Raw genomic sequence first — 19,555 nt, forward strand, 5'->3', positions numbered from 1 at the left:
AAGATGAGACCTTCGCACTCTAGCTGTCCAAAAATATATTTTACAGCAGACTTATAAGTTATTAAAAAATAAGCTCCTAATGTGAACATTAAACACAAATTCAGCTCAGAGGGCAAAAGCTGTCTTTCCTACAATGAAAGCTTTTTCTGAAGATCTGGTTAATAGAAACCCCATCACTCAAGCTTAGCTGGCCAACAATCTCTGCCAGTTTATCCTACGGTTTGGGAAATTAATCCATGAAACTTAATTGGCTTTATCTATTTACATTTCAAATATTCAAAGGGAAACTGGAGTTTATCCGACGGCTCGCCCACGCTTCTCTTTGATGAGCCTCATCATGAATAAAGATGCCTTCAACCAAGCTTAGAAAAGTCAAAGAACATTTAAAATATTGAGGAGCTGAATGTCTCCAGGTAAGGCCATCATTTTGTAACCTGTATATCAAAGCCCTATCATCTAAGCTAGGCTTTTCATAAATATGACATGAAAGGAGACGATAGTTGATTTTTCCCCCTTTTTCACTCTTCTTTCCTCTATATCTTGGCCATAAGTACAGGCTATTCATGTTATCCCGCATGCTGCTATCTCAGCTCAGAAAAGCCAATAACCCGAATCTTGCTGATTCCGGTTCAAATCCCGATGCCATCCTGCCCAAAGAGCAGTGATGTTTATCAGACACACTGCTCCTGCCGTGACATTGACCTTTCATGTCATATGAGAAAATGCTCAGTGGTTTGTATGGTGAATTTAGTGCTTTTGCCAGCTAAGAAACCAATTCCCCAACCTCAGCAGACGCCCAGGCCACCAGCCCTCCCTGGAAGCTGACCTGCATTGAATTACTGCTTCAATCCCTCCCGGCAAAGATGATGTTAATGCAGACAACAAACCTGGRGAAAACAAATAGTGGCTGCAACATGACCATGCATGGGTGAAAGAAAATGTGCTTAAATGAAATGATGTCTTCCAGATATCATCGTATGAAATCAGGAGGCAGCTTTTAACTCAATAGGCAGGAAATTAGACTGATTCCTGTAGCGTAGCAGGCAGTCGCACACCTCATTCGCAGCAAGTTGTAATGAAAGTCACCCTGAAGCCTTCAAAGGATCTGTGTTTTTGCTGAATTTTGATTACTGGGCTAAAGCTTTACCAAATGAACTTGCTTCCTCAAAAAAAAAAAATCTGTTGGCCCCTTGATTTCTCTGTGAAATCCTAGCACTGGTTATTGTGAGCAGCTCGGAGAGGTTCAGCAGGACTGCCCCTCCTTCCCCTTTGCAGTTCACCTCTTCGTGTTGGTTTGTGCTCATGCTTGTTGGGCCAATGCTGTGAAGCARGATTAAAAAAATAACTAGGTTGCTTGGTGGTAGAACCAACAACRGGGTTTTCAGATGGGAGGGTAGGAGGAACAAGGTCCACCAAGATCATGCTGTTGGAACTGAAGAGCCCCTGGACTGATAAGGAGGTGACCTACACAAAGAGCAGTCCCGTCCCAGCRCCCTGTCCCAAAACATCGTTTGCTCTGTCCTCAGTGCTTCAGAAATGCTTTAGAGATGCGGAGAGTTTTGCCTAAATGATGATTGCTTCTGTGATTTTTAATGCAATGGGCAGCAAGGCTGGCAAGTGCCACCAGTGCTGCTCTGCTCTTGTCCCCTCGATATGCTGCTGGAGTTCCATCTTTCTAGTTTGCTCTTCCTTGTTTCACGAGATGGTTTCCAAAGGGGAACCAATCCTCAAAATAACCAAAACTTAGGCTGCTCTGCCCATGCCAAGCAGGCTTTCCTCTGAACAAACAGAAGAAAACTTTCCTTTGAATAAACACCTCCCAGTGCCCCTCTAGCACAGAACTGCTCACGTTCTAGACTAACCTCTTTTTGGGAGCTAAAGAGGTGGTAAATTACGTATTCAATATCATCAGGCAAAGTCTTGCTGCTTGCCACCTAGGCACACAAATCACCCTGCTGCAACCCGCTCAAAACAGGCTGGCTGCTTCAGCGTTCGCTCCTTCACTCTTTGCAAGTGAGAATTAGGAGCTATTTTAAGCCTAGTGAGTTAAAGGAGTTTATAGTACCAGATTTTGCAGTTTGAAATGCTGCTGATGATGGCTGCCCCAGTGCTTGGTTAGCTGCAGTGAGAGAAGTTTCCAGTTATGTTAAAACTGTATGCAAGAAGAGAAATTGGGTCCTGGAATATGGGCASTATCCAGCTTAATTAGTGGCAAACTGTGTGGTTAGCAATGCTCAGAAGGTAAACTTTTCCTAGTGCTAGAGTGAGATAACTTCTAAGAATTGAAACCTAGGTGGTTTCTATAAGCTCAGGGAACCCCAGCTCTTCTCTCATTTTCTGTTCTTTCCTAGAAATGCTCTCCCAGTGAAATCTCTACTCCTTAGAGACAGATCTGGTGGGAAAAGTAATGAAGCATTTTCCACTCTTTGTTATCYCTGAAGAAGAGTGAGAGAAAATGAGATGGGAAATTCTGCCTTATTTCTTCATAACGTTTCTTTGTGTTCAAAGTGCTGACTGGATGGCATTATACTGATGAAGTTGACTTGTATTTGTGCATGAATCTATTTTGGATTTACATGGCTAAAGGAGTCTGGTAGAATGGCTTAGCTAACTAGCCACTGASCAGCTTGTGCCATTGATGACAGAAACCTTGTATTTGGTAGTGTGGAGGTCTCATCTTTTCATCCATTCTGGGGCGATGCACTTTCTGTATGATCAGAAATGACATTGATAACCAGCAAACACCTCTAGGCTGAGGGCTGGAGACTGCAATGCTCAAGGTGATTTCAACAGGGGATGTGATGGGACTTGGACGCCTGATTTATCTGCAAAGTCCTTGCTTGAGTGAGTTGGTGTGAAATCCGTTGAAAGAGACTGATTGTCACAAGATTCGTGCCCCATCCTAGATAAGCTGGTTAAAGTCCAAGTAAAGGTGGTTTATTTGACTAGCAGCCACTTTCCTCTACTGATCCTTAGTTTTCTATGTTGATTTTCTCCTGACTTAGATGCTCCATCACCTTCTACTACTCACAGTTTGCTGCCTGCTTTGTATTTCTCTCATCCTCATCCTCTCCACTTGCTCTTGTCCATTATTTCTTTCCTTGTGTGTTTGCTTCTGTCCTACTCTCTCTTCTTGGCCACAGCTTGTCCTCTCCTTTCCCTCTCTAGACTGTGATTTTCTTGGTCCTTATCTTGGTCCTTATCTGATACAATTATTCCCTGCTCRTCGTATTTTAACAGACATTTTGTGCAGATGAGGGAGGCAATGTTGGCACCAGATGAATTGCCAACAATTATTTATGAATGTCACTGCATAGTACCTGGTCGTGTGGTTATTAAAAGCCTGTTTATGGTAGGAAGCTGTACAGTATGGGCTCACTGTGATGCCAAGACAGGCTTGGATAGGTGCTTGGAGTTGAATAACTTTTCATTTCCTTTGACTGTATTTTATGCAGCCCCGTCTCAATACATCCATAGGTGCATGAAAACGATTATAATTCTGATTACTTGTATGAAGAGTGAGGAAAAGAACAGCTTTGGAATTAAAATTCAGTGAGAAATTGAATCCCATAACAGAGCATGCATTTATATTCAAAATATGCTAATATGCTGTTCCACGAGATCATAGAATTCAGTCGGGAAATCACTTAACAATAAAAGACTAAAAATATATACAGAAGACAAGGTGAGTGAGAAAGCCAGTTGATGGCATTGATAAAGTCTCAACACAGATTTAGGTAATACTGATTGATAGTTTTTTAAAGACATTTTTAGATATTAATCCAAAGCAAGCATTTATGTCTGGCTTTTTTGTTAGGTTTTGCCTGATGTTGGTGCAATGAATGAATACCAGATCTCATTTTAGCCTGGCAGGATCGCAGAGTTCTGAAAGACTGAGTTAGTCTAGACAAAGCAGCAAGCTTCTAATTCAGTTTATTTACTATGAAACTGAACATAATTGCTAATAGAAAAACAAGTTATTACTGGCTGACATGCCTGGTTAGCAAGGGCAGAGACCAATTCAAATRCAGCTCATTTTTATTCTTAGTGCAATCACTTGACTTTTTGATAGGCATGACAGTATCTTGTTTGTTATTTCTTAATGCAGAGCCAAACATGTGGTATTTGGCAAGGTTACCAGTGAAAACATCCAAGAGGCAGCACAGGCAGCAGAAACGTCCAACTCTGTGGAAGCTGCTGAGGTTTGGACTGTGGCCATCTGAATCCAGATGTTCATCGCTCTGGGCAATTAAACCCTTTGATAATTGTGGATATTAGGAACTTGTATGCATTTAAGTGTCAGGGCTTCAGTTATGAGAGGTGCATAAGAGGCTCTTGCATAATTTTGCTGATGGTCTAACCCAAAGAAATGGAATATTAGAAGCAAAGGCTGTGCTTTGCCAGATGTAAAGATGGGTTTTGGTGGGTTTTATGCAAGGACAACGATGGGCTTTCATAAAGTGTGGTTCTKATGTATCACCAGATGCTTTTCTAAAGCTAGAATATGAAGTATTTGCCCTTTGCAGCAGGCAAAGCTGTTGATCACCGACAGTCTAAGTATCATCTAGACACCTGGGAAACGGCAGTAATGCAGAGGAGCTCTGAAAATTGAGACCACTGTAAAGCAGACACTGAGCTGAGCTCTCAGCTTGGTGTGACCATGTGGGAGCAGGTGCCCGTGGCCTGGGGCGGTTCCTGTGCCTCCTAACAGGGTGAGAGTTTGCTCCTGCTGAGGCAAGGACGGTGCGGAGGGTCTCCCAGCACAGGAGAAGGCAGCATGCTCTGTAAACAGGGAATTTCTGGGGTTAAATCAAAAGAAMAAAAAATGTTTCACTCTTTAAATAAAGAATATTCTCTGCTGAACAAATTTTACTCCTCTCTCAGGGTACTCTGATCCTAATATTATATATTGATTATATTGGGATAGTGTGGTGATATTGATCATGTTGCTATATATCAGTTATACTAGGGGTTTTTCTAGCTCTGCTGTGGATGCTCAGCCTGTCTGTATCACTTTGGTTGGTCAAGGAAAGGCCTCTGCTCAACCTGTTCCCTGCATGCCTAAATCTCTGATCTGGGAATTAATGTTATGCACCAAGCACGAGAGGCTTGGAGCTTCCTACGCTTCGTTCTGGAGAACTAATATTTCAATTTAAAGTGCATATAAACAACCTTTCCTCTGCAAATATTCATGCTCGACTTATCTGAGAGTACAAAATCCTACTAACATATTTCATTTTCCTTAGTTTGATACTTAATTTCTGGGAATGTATTAGTGTGCTTTCTGGATCCTCTGTAATAAACAAATCCAGCCTAACGCTAATAAGTCTTTGAATAAGAGTGAAGAGATTTCAAATTCTCTATGGTATGATCATTTGCAAATATGTATCACCTATATTTAGTCAATATTTAATTTCCTTAAAAATTTGTCTAGTACATATGAATTATAATAATTGTTGAACCTTGGTACAAATAGGGAGCAGATATATTCAGGAATGCATATGAATTGTTCACATGAATTTTGTACATGTTTTCATCTTTTCCTATCAAAACAAAGTGTTTTTTTTCTTCTGCCTCTAACCATCTAAAGAGGTTTATTTTCCTTAAACTGTAAAATACCAAAGATTTTACTGCTCACAAAGCTACCTATTCTAGTTACCTATCCAGCCTGTGGAAATAGGAGAGCAGTTGCTGCTGCTAGTGTGATTCTTACTGGATATATGACTTGAGAGTGTTAATCCCTGGAGGGGAATGTAGAGCTGCTTTCATGCAATCTGAATATGAATGCTGAGACCCAGGCCATAATGACTAATTCCCTATGAACCACAAGAATTAAAACACCTATTTATATCTTCCATCACGAATTTTCTCTAATTTCTAAATGTAGTTTTTTTCTTCGCCATCTAACTTTTAAAGTTGGAGTATCTAAATCTCCCACACTTCATGTTTTGTCTTCAAATTTGATGTATTTGTTGGGTCAAGAATGGTCAGAACTCCAAACTTAAGCACTTAAGAGCAAGGATCTTCTGACATTTCCCTCCTTTTATCCTGTTTTTCAGCGGTTTTAATATTCACACAGGATGCACAAGTCCCCATTTAGATATCTAGGTTTTTGAGCCAACATTTTTCTTTCATAACAGTATGCTCTGCACAACAGTTTTACTTACTAGCTGTTGAAATCTTGGTCACCTCTTGCTCTTCGTGTAACTAAACCACTTATTACTAAGGCTGTAAAGAATGAGCAGTTCCTAGATTGGGTGAGGGCAGTCGTCTGGGATGAGGCAATGCAGGTCCAGGTTTAATACCAGCTGGTATTAAACAGAAGAGGTCAGGAGAAAGATGAAGAATTAGCTCAGAACATGCTGCTTGGATCTTGCTGTGAGGATATGTTATGGAACAGAGTCAAGTTTTCTGAACTGATCAATTAGAAAAGATGTCTGGGTTCAGATGACATAGTTTAAGTAATTCCTCCTGCTGAATTTTCATTTTTTACTGGCTATTAAAATAGTTTTATTTAACCTAGAGTATGCTTCTTTGTCCTTCAACATCATTGGTTTGACCAACGAACCAAAGAAATTGGTTATTTTCGCAGCATTTTGGGCAACATGCTTTGCCCTCTTAGCAAAACTAATGCAGAGTGTTGAAATTGTGGTGAAAATAGCATGAAGTTGGTTTCACTAAAATATAATGTGCTAAACAAGTGAGATGAACATTGGAAGAAAGCATTGCTGCTTGTGTCTAACAGCTGGAGACAAATGTACTATCATTATGTGGTTAGTTATTTCCTATGGAATTCCAAAAAATGACAGCTCTGACAGCCCAGAACTGAGATATTATGAAGATGATGTGGCCAAGACCTAGACCTGAGTGCATATAATGAAAGCAAGACCCAGAGCTTGAGGAACTCAGCCAAAGAGCAGGTCAATGTATGTGTAATGCATATATTGTCTGCCGAAAACAAGCTTCTACAGAATTGTAACCACTTGTTAATTGCCTAACTGTTGACTAATTAGTCCTGCATCTCAGCCCTACCATGCCAAGCTGGAAGAGCTCAAGTATGCAGAGATGTAGTGAAAATATCTAGTCCTATTTCCAGGCTAGTCATCCCTGCTGCTAAAGAGGAACACCTCAGGCCACGGTTGGATGATGGTTGTGTATCCCCTGGTGCAGAGGCTTTGGGGATCCCAGGCGGATGAGAAGAGGCAGAAGAACAGGGCTAGGAGATATTATTTTAGGCATTGGGTAGCTGAATTTATAATGTCACTGGCTAGGCAGTGCAGAGGCCCTTTGGGGAGATGGTTGTGTATCAAAGTGATGGGAATTAGCAGATGCTTCTGGATTGTGTGGGTTAGGAAGCTGAACTTAGAGGCAGAATATAATCTGTTGGGTTGGATTATACACATCTGGATTGCTATGATAATGTTTTCTGAAATGTTCCCATTTCACCCTGGATTGTGCCATTTTCCCCTTCCTCTTGCTGATCAACATGGCAGCTCAGGTCCAAGGTCAGGCACAGCTGAGGAAGAGCTCTGCAAAGAAAGGCTTAATAAGTATGGGAGGAAGTTTTAGCATAGATGGAGCCTCTGCAGGAAGAAAATGTTAAACCTAAACTAGGAAGCAAGCAGAACCCAGGTGTTCCCATGGGAATTCTGCACAGGAATGGAGTGAGGAGCAGGGGCAGGTGGCTGGTCTGGAAGAGCTCATGTTTTTGCATGATGCATCCTGCAAAGGTGAAACCATGAACACTTTGTGTCCTCGTGGGAAAACAGGCCTGAGGCAGATGGATTACTAAAATATCAACAAATTTTACCCGTCTCAGCAGGGCACCACAAACAGCTGGCCAGAACAAGATGAGATGATCTGTCAGAGAACCCACCAGAGAGGACATGTCTGCTGCAAAGGTGYGCACAGAAGCTTGTCCAAGATGCATAAAGATGTTCGTTCTGGTAGCAACCACAACATTTTTCAGATTCAGTGCTTTGATATTTGTGTGTGAAAGGAACATGCCTGGGGGAGGAAAAAAAATGTCTAAGARGGCAAAACACATGCAGGTGGAATGGCTATTTTTAAAGATATCACACTAGAGATCTACAGTGAATGTACCCAGTTATGTAAAAGGCTTTAGGAATCTGAAGTTATTTTTCTAGCTTTACTTTATAGTCAGGGGAAGAAGCATGCAGGGCAAAACTTGTCCAGCTTTCTCATAAAGGAAGAACTTGTCCTCTGTAATAACTGCAATGATCCACATTTTTCAAATATGATTTTTTTTTCCAGAAACCACAAACCTGCCTAAAGCCTAGTAGGTGCTCCTAATATAAAAAGAATCCTTTGAGAAGGATAATGTTGTAGTAGAAAATCCAGGTTAATTTTCTATATCCTGTACAGATGAAGGAGCTTTAAGGATTTCCTGTGTTGGAACTTTTTTCTACAGAGGGAAAATGGTATCAAAATCTAGTGTCAATAAAAGTGATTAGAAGAAACTTGTAGTTAGTCCAGGTACCATTCATCTAATATAGTAAAACTCCAAATATTAAGTGATGCAATTAATTATGGTAGGTATTTTCATAGAATTTAGGAACATGGGAATGTATTTGAAGTGTTCTGGGGGATCAGGACACTGCAGCCTAAAAATTCTCACTTCCAACCACTCTACATAAAGTAGAAGAAGGATATTTCTATACAAATATGTGACAGGGAAGAGTAATATCTCATGAAAAATTAAAAACCAAAACCATACCAAACAGGGCCATTGCTATTGGCCTCTACATGAACATATACAGGCAGCTCTGCACTGGTGGAGCTTCAAGACAGAGCCTGTCTTTGCCTACTTCTAGCTGCATAGCTGCATCTTTGCAAACAGATGGGTAATGGACTAGAAAACAAAAAGATTCAACCCGAGGAAGTTGTTTGTCTGCATTGCTACTCAATTAGTCATTTTATGGATTTAATTTTATGGTAGAAATGGAATATTTTCCCAGTGGGCAGCATGACACTCAATGTGCTTTGCTTAGGCAGATGTTGCACCAGCAATTGGTGCTCTGCAGGTAGGACTGCAGTACCTGACGAGGGGCTAGCTGCAGTCACGTGAGGATACTTGGGAAGAGATGCTTAACACGACTAATCAAAAGCCCATTACATTCTCAGAATTAATTAGATACTTAGTGCTTCAATTCATACTGGGCTTTCTGTGGGTTTTTGCATGTTTTAGCAATTCATAGCAGATGCCCATCAGTATGGGCTRCAACTGGAGATGGGGTTCTCTGGATTTGTTCACAGGTGGATTTAGCCCTAGCTAGAATATGGATGTTTAAAAATCTATTATGTATCATTCCCCATGATTACAACAAGCTATATTTTTAGAGGATAAAAGAGGGATATTCTTCGTTCGTGTAAGTTTGCTCTCAGTTGAATACCTTTGTGTACACTGGAAATAAGTATTAATGTGAGCACCGAGTTTACTTATGCAGAAGACAAATGTAAACACCTTTGTGTGTGCAAGGCATGCCCGTTCAAAAGTCTGTTTGCATAGCTAAATGGAGCTAGAGCATACAGATACTGCAAACGCTTTTGTATTTGCAGTGGGAAGGCCCATTGGTTTCCATTGCTAAAAAAGGTCTATTACATCAAGTAGTATAAACAAAAGCTAACGTGTGTATATATATCTTTTTTTTTGTGAAAAATATACAAGATTTTTTTAGAATTCTCCTCTCTAATCATATTTAAGTTAGTACAGGAACTAGTACTAGTATTAAAATAATTTTAAGAAACAATCTTGCAATCTTCCATACTCTGATATGTGTGGATAGTGGAGCTATGCGTCATGTGCTCATATCTACATATTTATCTAAAGTGCCTTTGGGGAATGAACCTTSATATTTATCTCTGCTGAGGGCCACCCCAAGGTTTGACCATTACCTGAAACCTCAAAACTTCTGAGGCATTTATGTGCTTCTCGCATTTGCACCAAACTTTCAATTAATTAATTTTAGTAATTAGCTGCTGATTTTCTAAATATTTTTTCCAGCTGTGTAACTAGTTCTCCAAAACTGTCTTTCCAGTTAGGAATAATATGCAAGTTGAGACTCTTCAGTAGCAAAGAACTAAAGGCTTTAAACTCAAAGTGCATTGCATCCAGCAGCACATAACTGGAAGAAACACTGAATTTCTGAAGACTTTGACAAACTGAGTCTAATGCCTTATTATAGATGCAAGTTGGAAATTCCCTTATTTGAAAAGAAATCTCAATTTCCTCTAATCTGCTTTTCACGAAAGTTGCTGTCTCTGCAAAGAGTGCTGAGCCGGTTGTCTGCACCCCGGTGTGATGATTTAGGTGCTTAAGTGCAGGGGATTTCTGTGGATCCTCGTTTGGAAGAGATGCCTAACCAGAGTCCAGCATTAGCTGGTAAGGTTGAGTGAAAATATTTCTTCTGGGGCTTTCTCCGGGTTGACATTAGCCTCTTTCAGCTGAAAATCCTGTCTGGATTTCAACCTGTGAATGTGGTGTTTGGGCATCCAGGTTTCCCTGGTGAATATGAGGGAAATGCAGAATTTAGCTCAGCATCTCATTCCTCTTGCAGGAGCCCCTTGCTTCCAGCTTGGATATTATATCAGGATGTCAGAATGCTTTTATAGCTCCAATCTCCTGTCTTCACAAAATTAATCTTCTGATTAATAAGCTGTATGCTTGCTCCCCCTTTCCTTCCAATTCTTTTAGAAATATGTATATTGAGCTTGAAATATGTATATGTATTTTTTATGTGATATGTTTCTCTTGGTGTCCTGATAGTTTTCATACCAGGCTCTAATCCCTGACAGGTTTGAAGTTTGGGATGTAAGAAACATTGCAAAATGCTCATTCTTAAACTTGTGTGGGTTTACTTTTGGATGCAATAGTACTCAAATATCTCTATATAAAGTTAAATGCATAATCCTCCCAGGTAGTATACAGGAAGGGCAATGTTATTCTGTAATAGATAGATACGGTGCAGTGCACAGAAGCATCTGTATGTTAGTGGATCCTTTAGCTGAGAAAATATTCTTAAATTTTACCCTGACAGGAGTTTCCTAGCACTGTCTCTCTTCCCCCTGGATGTTTATGGYCCTGAATGGTCCTTTGGATAGAGTGTGGGACTGGCAAGGATGAAGCCTGCTTTTAAAAAGACTGAAAAGAGGAATATTTCTCAAACGGGAAATRTTCAAGGGCTTTCATGTTTAAAACTGGCTATACCATTGAGCTGGACATCATACCTGTCTGGGTGTGATCGTGTGCCAGGTGCTCTAGGTGACTCTGCTTGAGCAGGGTGGTGGGACTAGATCTCCAGAAGTTCCTGCCAACCTCAACCATTCTGTGGTATACTGCATAACTGAGCCTTGTTCAGTCCTTTCTGTTAGATGCCAACCCAAAAAGTTAGCTTCAGATAGCTCAGAAATGTGCTGAAGCAATTGAGTTTGGTTGCTGATCCTTTAATATTTATTCACATATGAGGAACTATGTTCTTCAAATATACAGAGACACTTTCATCCCTTTCTAGAGGATTAGGGCAGCTGGGGAATGCTTTAGAGGAACTAAGTGAGGATTACTAGTAAATTAAGTAAGAAAAATCAGTAATTGACATTGTTCTCTGGGATAACTTTAACTAGAATTTTTGTATGATGGCCATTTTACTTCTTTTTATATATATGTATATATATATGTATATACTTGAAATATGGGTGGCTTTGTATATAAACCCACTGATGAACTATCCTTAATTGGTTTAAAAACATGAATGATCTTGTTTTGAAAAATATTGTCCGCAAAGAGTAGATCCAAAAGAAGCAGATACTATTACTCTTAAGGTAATACTCTTGAGAAATGAAAATAAAAGCCATTCGAATAGTGGCTGTAATATTGTCTCAGATCAAAAATCTAGTTTGTTAGAGGAAACTGAGTTATTCCGTTTTACRAGAATGCTGTGATGTTAATTCAGTCTTACAAAGCCCGTGCTTGTACTAGTACGCTATTGAAAAGTTTTGCTTGATAGATGGCTTTTGCCAATGTGCATAACTTTTGAGGCAGTCTAATTTTGGCAATTCTGACATTTTTGTGGGCTTCCAAAATCAGAAGAGGTGGCTTGTGTCTTGGAGTTCCTCATGGGGAAGACCAGTCYGGTTTTTGTTAGCCTTTGGCCTGCTGGATTTGTGTGATTCCACAGGAATTAAAGCTCCCCAAAAGAGTGTTTAGTAACCTTGGGCTTATTTTCCTGTGCAAGCAGTTCCCTCATATTGAAATTCATTCTTCAGAAAAAGTCATTTGTTAGGCTGACATTAGAATACAATGCTTAGTTCTGATGACTCTGTTCTTTTGGAAAGATTATTGAAAAACTTATGAGTGTAGAAATCCATAGAATAGTTTTGGGACTGCGAAAATGTACTACAATAATTCATCTTGTACAAGTCCTCAAGAACTCCATCTGTGTCGTCAATCAAAAAGGGAAATTAATGTGACTTGATAATTTGCAGGTGACTTCCTGGCGAGGATATATTTGCTCCTAAAGCCTTTATAATATAGCTAAAAAGGGAGAGAAAACCTACAGTTGGGAGCTGAATGAGTAAAAATTCCAAAATCAATTGGGCTTTTTTATAAGTGGAGGTGGTGAACTGGGATAATTGGTGACCYCTAATGTCCTTTTAGTACAAGTGAAAATCTGCCTCCAAAGTGTGCTTTAATCAAAACCTAATTATTCTTCAGTCACATATAATCTATTAGGCTCAAAATAATAATGTCTGGGGGAAAAAAAGTGTGATGACTTAAAATATATGAGTTTTTATTAGATGACTCGGTAATTTGTGACAGTAACCCTACATATCATGTTAAGGGGGCTGTGCTTGGCCAGGCTAGAGATCTAYGGGGCAGATGGCAGCCAGTAGTTGATGTGAGGAAGGAGTAGAGCAATGGGATGTACAACGTGCATGCTGTGGGCTTCCTTTGGCACACCATTAGCTCAGGACCTTCTCAGAGGGCTTGGGAGTCTTTTCCTTCAGCTTTCATGGCTTGCAAAATAATTTTTTATCATGTGCTGACAGCTTCTCAGTGGATGTTCTTTGGTGATTGTCACCTTAGAGTGAAAAGCTGTTGTTGTTTCAGCACCTTTGCCATTACTCAAAAATTGGAGTCTTCTCTCAGCTGAAGAGCTCAGATCTTCCCTCCCCTAGCCCTGTCTCTCAAATCCCTTTCCCCAGTTGTGCTGARCACACAGAGGATAGTAGAAATGGGAGAAATACAAGAATTCGTCCATCAAGGTGTGGGCTTATTGAGAATTGACTTATTGGACCAGTGATGAATTGCAGAACACTAAAGTTTAACCATGATGCAACTTCTAGGCACTAAGGAGGGGTYGAGATTTCTAGGAGAATGATAGAAGCTGGAAAAAGAATTCAGTGTTGAAATATCACAACTGAGAAAGTTGCTTTTTCTCCATGCTCTGGTCTTAGAGAAAATACCACTTCCAAAGAAGGTTTTACCTCCTCTTGAAGCACTTCCAAGGAGACAGAGACACGATGTAAACGCTGCCTTTTGCTTTTACCAGCACAGGAGCTTTCTGTGTCTATCCTGTAGATTCCAAGTTTTAAATGCAGAACTAGCTGGTTTGTGGTGTTTGTTTCACAGAAGGCTCTTAGCATGTGGTAGGAAACATGACAAGATGTTAAGAATCTGATRTGCACTTCCTGGGACTATTTTCTTAGAATCTGGGGAAACAATATTATCTAAGCTTTTAGGAGAACCTTCTGACTTCTATTTCAGGAGAATTGGAAAGAAACACAGCAGGTTTTTGGCTTTACACATTTTATATGAAATAACATAAAGCGTCTAAAAATCAGTATCAGAATGGGAAGCTTCAGCTTTCCTCCTCATGTCACACTATCTAATTTTGTTCATTAAAATTGTTTTTCGGGACTGTTCAGTGTCATGGATGCTATTGTGCTGTGATTTTTTTTTTCCACTGGCAGAGCATGGGGTGCAACCACGACTGGGCTATAAGTAGAACCGTAGGTAGATGAATTTGGGAGATTGTTCCTTTCAGATCAACCYGATTGCCAACCTGGGAGATAGCAAAATGTTTCATCAGTGGCAGGGTTTTCAGAGAAACTGATTCATTTCCTGATTCCGATATAGACCCAGAGGTAACCATCTAGTTGGTTTTCAGAGGGTGCAGGTTTAAGGACCTCTTTGTATTAACGACAAGAAAATCAACCCTATCTTCCCCACATTTCATCCTCTATCTTCCCTGAGTTAACAGGCGTTTGACCTGTCACTCTGAAGCTTGTTTCTCTAATGCTGTAGTCATTCTTGTGGCTCTCTGATCTCTTTGCTTTCTTTTCCAACAGCTTTCTGGAGCCTCTGCTGTGTGAGTTGCAGCTGTGTCTGACAGAGATTAACCGGCCTTTCTGTCCCATCTGCCATGTCTCGAGCATCCTGGTGTCATTCCAGGAGTTTGATTAGCGGGTTGAGAAGGTCTATGTCTCAAGGTGGACCAAGACTTGTATGATGCATCTTCCATGATGCAGTGCTGGGAGACAACCGCTGGATGTCCACCTGGTTCTGTAGCTCCTGTCGGTAGGAACCACGTTCATTGATTGTGTTTATGTGGCTCTGCACTGAAATGTCTCATCCCTCGAGGCCATGTGAAGCAGGATGGCATGAAGCCAGCCTGGTGCTGCATGAACTGCCCAAGCTCTGGGGGAAGTTCTGCTATTGCTATTCTGAACATCAACTCAGCAGCTTCTCTTGCTCCCTGATGTTTTCCATGGCTCCAGAGCTTGCTGAAAGTCAATGCAAGTRAGTCCAGAGAGCTCCTGTGTTAGCAGGACTTATTCACAACATAAACATCTCACAGAGCAGTTAAATGGAGACCTTCATTGTCTTCCTACCTTCCATGTTGAGGGTGATTCAGGAATTATAGTACCTTGAATTTACTCATTTTTCCCACTCCCTTTATTAGAAGGGCTTCAGTAAGCCTTGTTTTGTGCTTTGAGACTGCATTGGCAGATGTTGTTGTCCACTTCATGCAACCAAGAAACCTGCAGAGCTGTTTGGAAAAATGGAATCAATCTGCCTTCAGGAAAACTGCAATTGCAGGATTAGAGGTTAGGGCCTGCCCTGCTGAGTAATAAAGGTGTATATTTGAAGGTTCATTATCCTATCATTTTAGGAAGGAAATTTTGAGTATTCCTAATCCATAAATATATAGTACAAGGAAGAATATTATTCCTATATAATTGCACTCTTCCTGCTTTCTTGAATCTTGCTGTTATGTTGCAGTGTTATTTGGTCCTTGCTAACTGAAACATAGAAACCAGCTCTTTTATTTCTGTTTCAAGTCACATTTTGCATTGGTAGAAAACACAAGGCAAATTTGTATGTTATCAGGTGCAATCAAAAGTATTTTGTAAAGGATCTGAAACTCGTGTCCTCTGAGCTGCTCCATTAACCTATTCAAAAACAATAAACATCTTTGGGTTGTGGGGTTGGTCAGGTATAAACTAAAGGTAAAAAATAAAGTGCTTCTAGCTGGGTAGCTCCACAGAGACCAGGGCAGTGCAGCAGAAGACATTAAAATGCCAGTGTATGCCAGATGAAGTGTGCTGTTAGCTGTGGCCTCTACCTCTGTTTAGCTTGGGCATCACGATGTAATTAATGTTCTCTGCATTTATTTCAAAGCGTCATACTTTTTTTTTTTTTTCCTAGGGATTAGAACATGGAGTCAGATATATTACCAAAGTGGAGCGTGAGGAGATTTGGGGGAAGAAAAACTCTTRATAGGGGAAAATGACATCTGCAGATGATCCTTTCATTGAAATGAAACAATCTGTGCGACTCTTTTTTCCAATTTTTTTCTCCCCAGCCTGGCTTAGCTTGCAGTTCTCAAAGCTGGAGACGGGCCATTTGGTTTATTGGTGATTCGAGGAGCAGCAGAACAGGGCTGCGTTTGCAGTCCACAAACTTCTGACATTAGGCTGTTCCTGGCAAGGCCGGTCTGCTGCATTATTTCTGCTAGAAAGTCACTTTATGAAAAGGCAGCAGCTGCTCACTGAAAATAAGCATCTTTCTCTTGATGCTGTCAGCAAAAAGCTGCTTTTTAATGATTAAACRCTTCGTGCTGTTAGCAAAGCCACATATCTTATTGACAAAAGTGCTACGTTATCATGGTCACTGATGTCTCTGCTGGTGTCTGTCCCCTGTACTGTTTTTGCAGGCGTGTGAGGCCTTTGACTTCAGTAATGATACCTTTTAAAGTAATTAAAATTGGATTAGAGCCTATGTATCACCCTACTGAATGGCAGTGTTTTCATGGGGCATGCATTCATTCATATCCCTATACATTTTCTGGCTACCAAAAAAAAAATCAAATTAATTTCTGTTTATAAAGAAATGTACAGAATAAAGAGGTTCTCACTAAAGGACTTTATTGTAGGCAGTGAAATTTCCTGCTGAAGTGGTAGCTTGTGGGCCTGATTTAGGTGGTGGGCTCCTGCAAGCTTTCCCTGAAACAACTATTTGGGCAGTGAACCAAGGCAAGTGGTTCAAGCTGGGATTGCAGGGTTTCCCACGTGTGCAACTTGTGCCTTTAAAATGCCATTCAGGTGGGTTTAACATCAGGCTTCACCATGAGATAATCACAAAAGCCCTACAGCTGCATGTATTGCAGGGAGAATGTGAATGTCCCTTAGCGTGGTTGCTTCTAAGGGCAGATGCCTTTAGCAGGGTAGGTATGGCCATGGATAATGTGAAGTTAAATCATATCTTGCTTTGTAAAAGGCAGTTATAGATGTAGCTTCCCTGTAGCTCAATAAGTTGGATTTTGAACAGTTTTGGGTAAATGAAACATTTTCCTCTACAGTATTTTTCTTTCCAAGAAATGTACCCTGCATGTGATCAAAGCTGCAATAACAGACTTGTTAGTCTAAAGTCTTCCATATAGACTAGGTGGCTTTCTATAGCGGTTGATGCCTTGTTTTGCCAATCTTTTTGACAAAATGAATGTGTCAGAAAAACAGCATCTTTCTGAAACTGTAGCTTCATGAATAAGGGCTGTTTTTGCCAAAAAAAGTTAATTGGGAAAGATTTCCCTGCTCTAGAGTGGAGCTTCTGAGATGACTAAATAGCCTTAGGTAATCAAGTGAGGTAGGCTCAAGGCTGATATTGCCACATCCTGTGGCCATATCTTCATCTTTTTCTGTCATGTAAATCCTGCTGTTTTCCCTGGGTCAGGGCATGCTTAAATGTCTTCATTTTTTGATATATTCAGGCAAATCACCTTTTTTGTTGGATCTCAAGGCAATTCTTCCATTATATTCTTTAGGACTGACAGTAGATGACTTCGTCTGCAACTTCTTAGATCCTTTTGCTGGCAATTGCCTTGCATAGACTCTTGCTTTTSGTAGCACTCTCTCAGTCCTTGGAATCAAGAGGATGTTTTAAGATGTATTAAAAATGCAAAGTAATATCTTGTGAATGGCATGAAACTATGCCCATTGACTGAAATATCAGCAAGGCTTCACTTGGAGCAGATACATCCAGCCAGGGGGTTTACCTGCCCTGTAAATGGTAAAATGTGAAGCTGGGAACTTGCTTTGCTACCCGTGCAGCTCATTTGCCCCAAGCCTTTGTGCTTTGGTTGGGATTTGCCATGGAAAAGTTTTGTATTTGGTCCTTCCTGGGGCTAGCTTCTCCCTTCTCCAAGGCTTTCATTTCCTTTAATAACCATCTGTGGTGGGTGCTGCAATAAAGGAAGACTTGTTAAAACCTTAAATTAACATGTAAGCAGTTTTCCAGAGGACAGAAGTAAAAGAATTTTGATAGGCAATACTTTAAAACAAATGGCCAGCAATTACTGATTCATGTGTTGTTCTCTGCAGCCATGAATCCAGAGGGTACAAACAGGGCTTTTAAACAGAATTAAGGGTCCAAGGTATCTCTTCCAAACCCCTCCTGATTACAGGTTGTGATGGTTACTCCTGATTCTTAATGGAAATGCCAATTTTTACAAGCTTGAGACTGCATCCCTGGTATAACTAACACAAATGTGAGTCATTCTCTGCCTCTTTGYTTGTTTTCTTTTTCTTTTTGCTTACATTTGATTAAGGTTACTGAGGGGTTTAGAGAGAAAATGCAAACAACTGTTTCCAGAGTAAATACTGCTAGCCACCCGTGTGGATGCAATATGTATTTAACTATAGGTACTTGCTTATTCAGGTCACATATTTGCTTATTTACTATTTTTCACAAAACCTAAGGGGTTCTTGACCCAGGGTTAATGCTTCCAATTTGCCAGTGTATCAACACGCTTTAAAATGCAAAGAGAAAAGCAAAAAGAGGAGATTTGGGGCTAGYGAAGTAGACCTGCTTAGCTGTTATGACTCTGCATGCTGCCTCTGCCTTGAGCTCAGATCTGAAACTTCAACTCATTTGTACAAGCCATGACCAGGCGAAGGAGGTGAGATCCAGCAAAGACCACAGTCTTGACCTTTGCAGTCCTGTTTTAAGATTCCTCTTTTGGGTCTTTGGGTTTGTCTGTTCTTAGAACTATTTATGGAAACTTTAGTGTTCTTCCTGACATATGGTGGTTAGGGTTTGTTTTAATCTTGGCATCACCTTCTATTTGTTGGTCAAAATCAGGATCTTCTCATCCTCCTACATGTCACAAGCTTTGGGGTAGAAAGTAGGCTTTGTCTCATGATTTGCTGCATTTCCACAGAACAGGCTGCTGCCTTGTATTGGTGGCAATAAAAATATTGGTGCTAGATGCATAGAGGTGGGTAGGGCTGTGCAAACAGATAGATCTATGAAGCAGTGAACTTGAGCTGATGTTACCTGAGGGTTAGGCCAAATACTGAATTAGGCCTCAAAGCTCCCCAAAATGCTCTTCGCAGGAGGCAGGGAAAGTCTTTCTGAGAGTGCAGGAATGAAGGTGGTTGGGGAGCAAGTGCAGATAGCCACAAATCGGAGACCAGGCCAAGGGCAAGCTCAGATTGCTGTGTGCTATGTCAGCATCATTTGGCAAATCAGAATTTTTGGAAGGTCTGTGCAATGTAGCACAGTTCAAACTCTTCTCACTTCCTACTGTGATGCATCTGGGTTGTGTTTTGATAAGCTCTTGTGCAGTGGTTATGGTGCTTGTGGAGGTCAGCAACCTCACCAGGAAAGAATAAGCCATTGGTGGGAATGTAGGTAGGGGKTGTACAATTGTACAAGGATTTGAATTCCAAGTTGCATCTAAATTTAATTGAAAGTCACTGAAGCAGTCTGAGCTCTCTTTCCCCAGCCTCAACTGTGCAGCATTTAGCACCTGCTAAATGCAGAGCTGCTGGGCTCCATGCTAGAGCTTGGTGTGTTATCAATCTAAGCATGCCAAGATGACTTGTCTTTAGTGGAATGGTTGGCTCTGGAGGCTCCCCCAATGAAGCAATCACAGCTCTTTGCCCGTCGTCATTTGATGCTGCAGTATCACTTCTGCTAGTGAAGGAAGGCAATACTTCAAGAAAAATAAAATGAGTGTGGTTCCCTTGTGTTCAG

Source organism: Nothoprocta perdicaria, unplaced genomic scaffold (assembly GCF_003342845.1).
Source record: "Nothoprocta perdicaria isolate Ctin4 unplaced genomic scaffold, notPer1 scaffold_76, whole genome shotgun sequence".
In the NCBI taxonomy this organism is placed as follows: domain Eukaryota; kingdom Metazoa; phylum Chordata; class Aves; order Tinamiformes; family Tinamidae; genus Nothoprocta; species Nothoprocta perdicaria.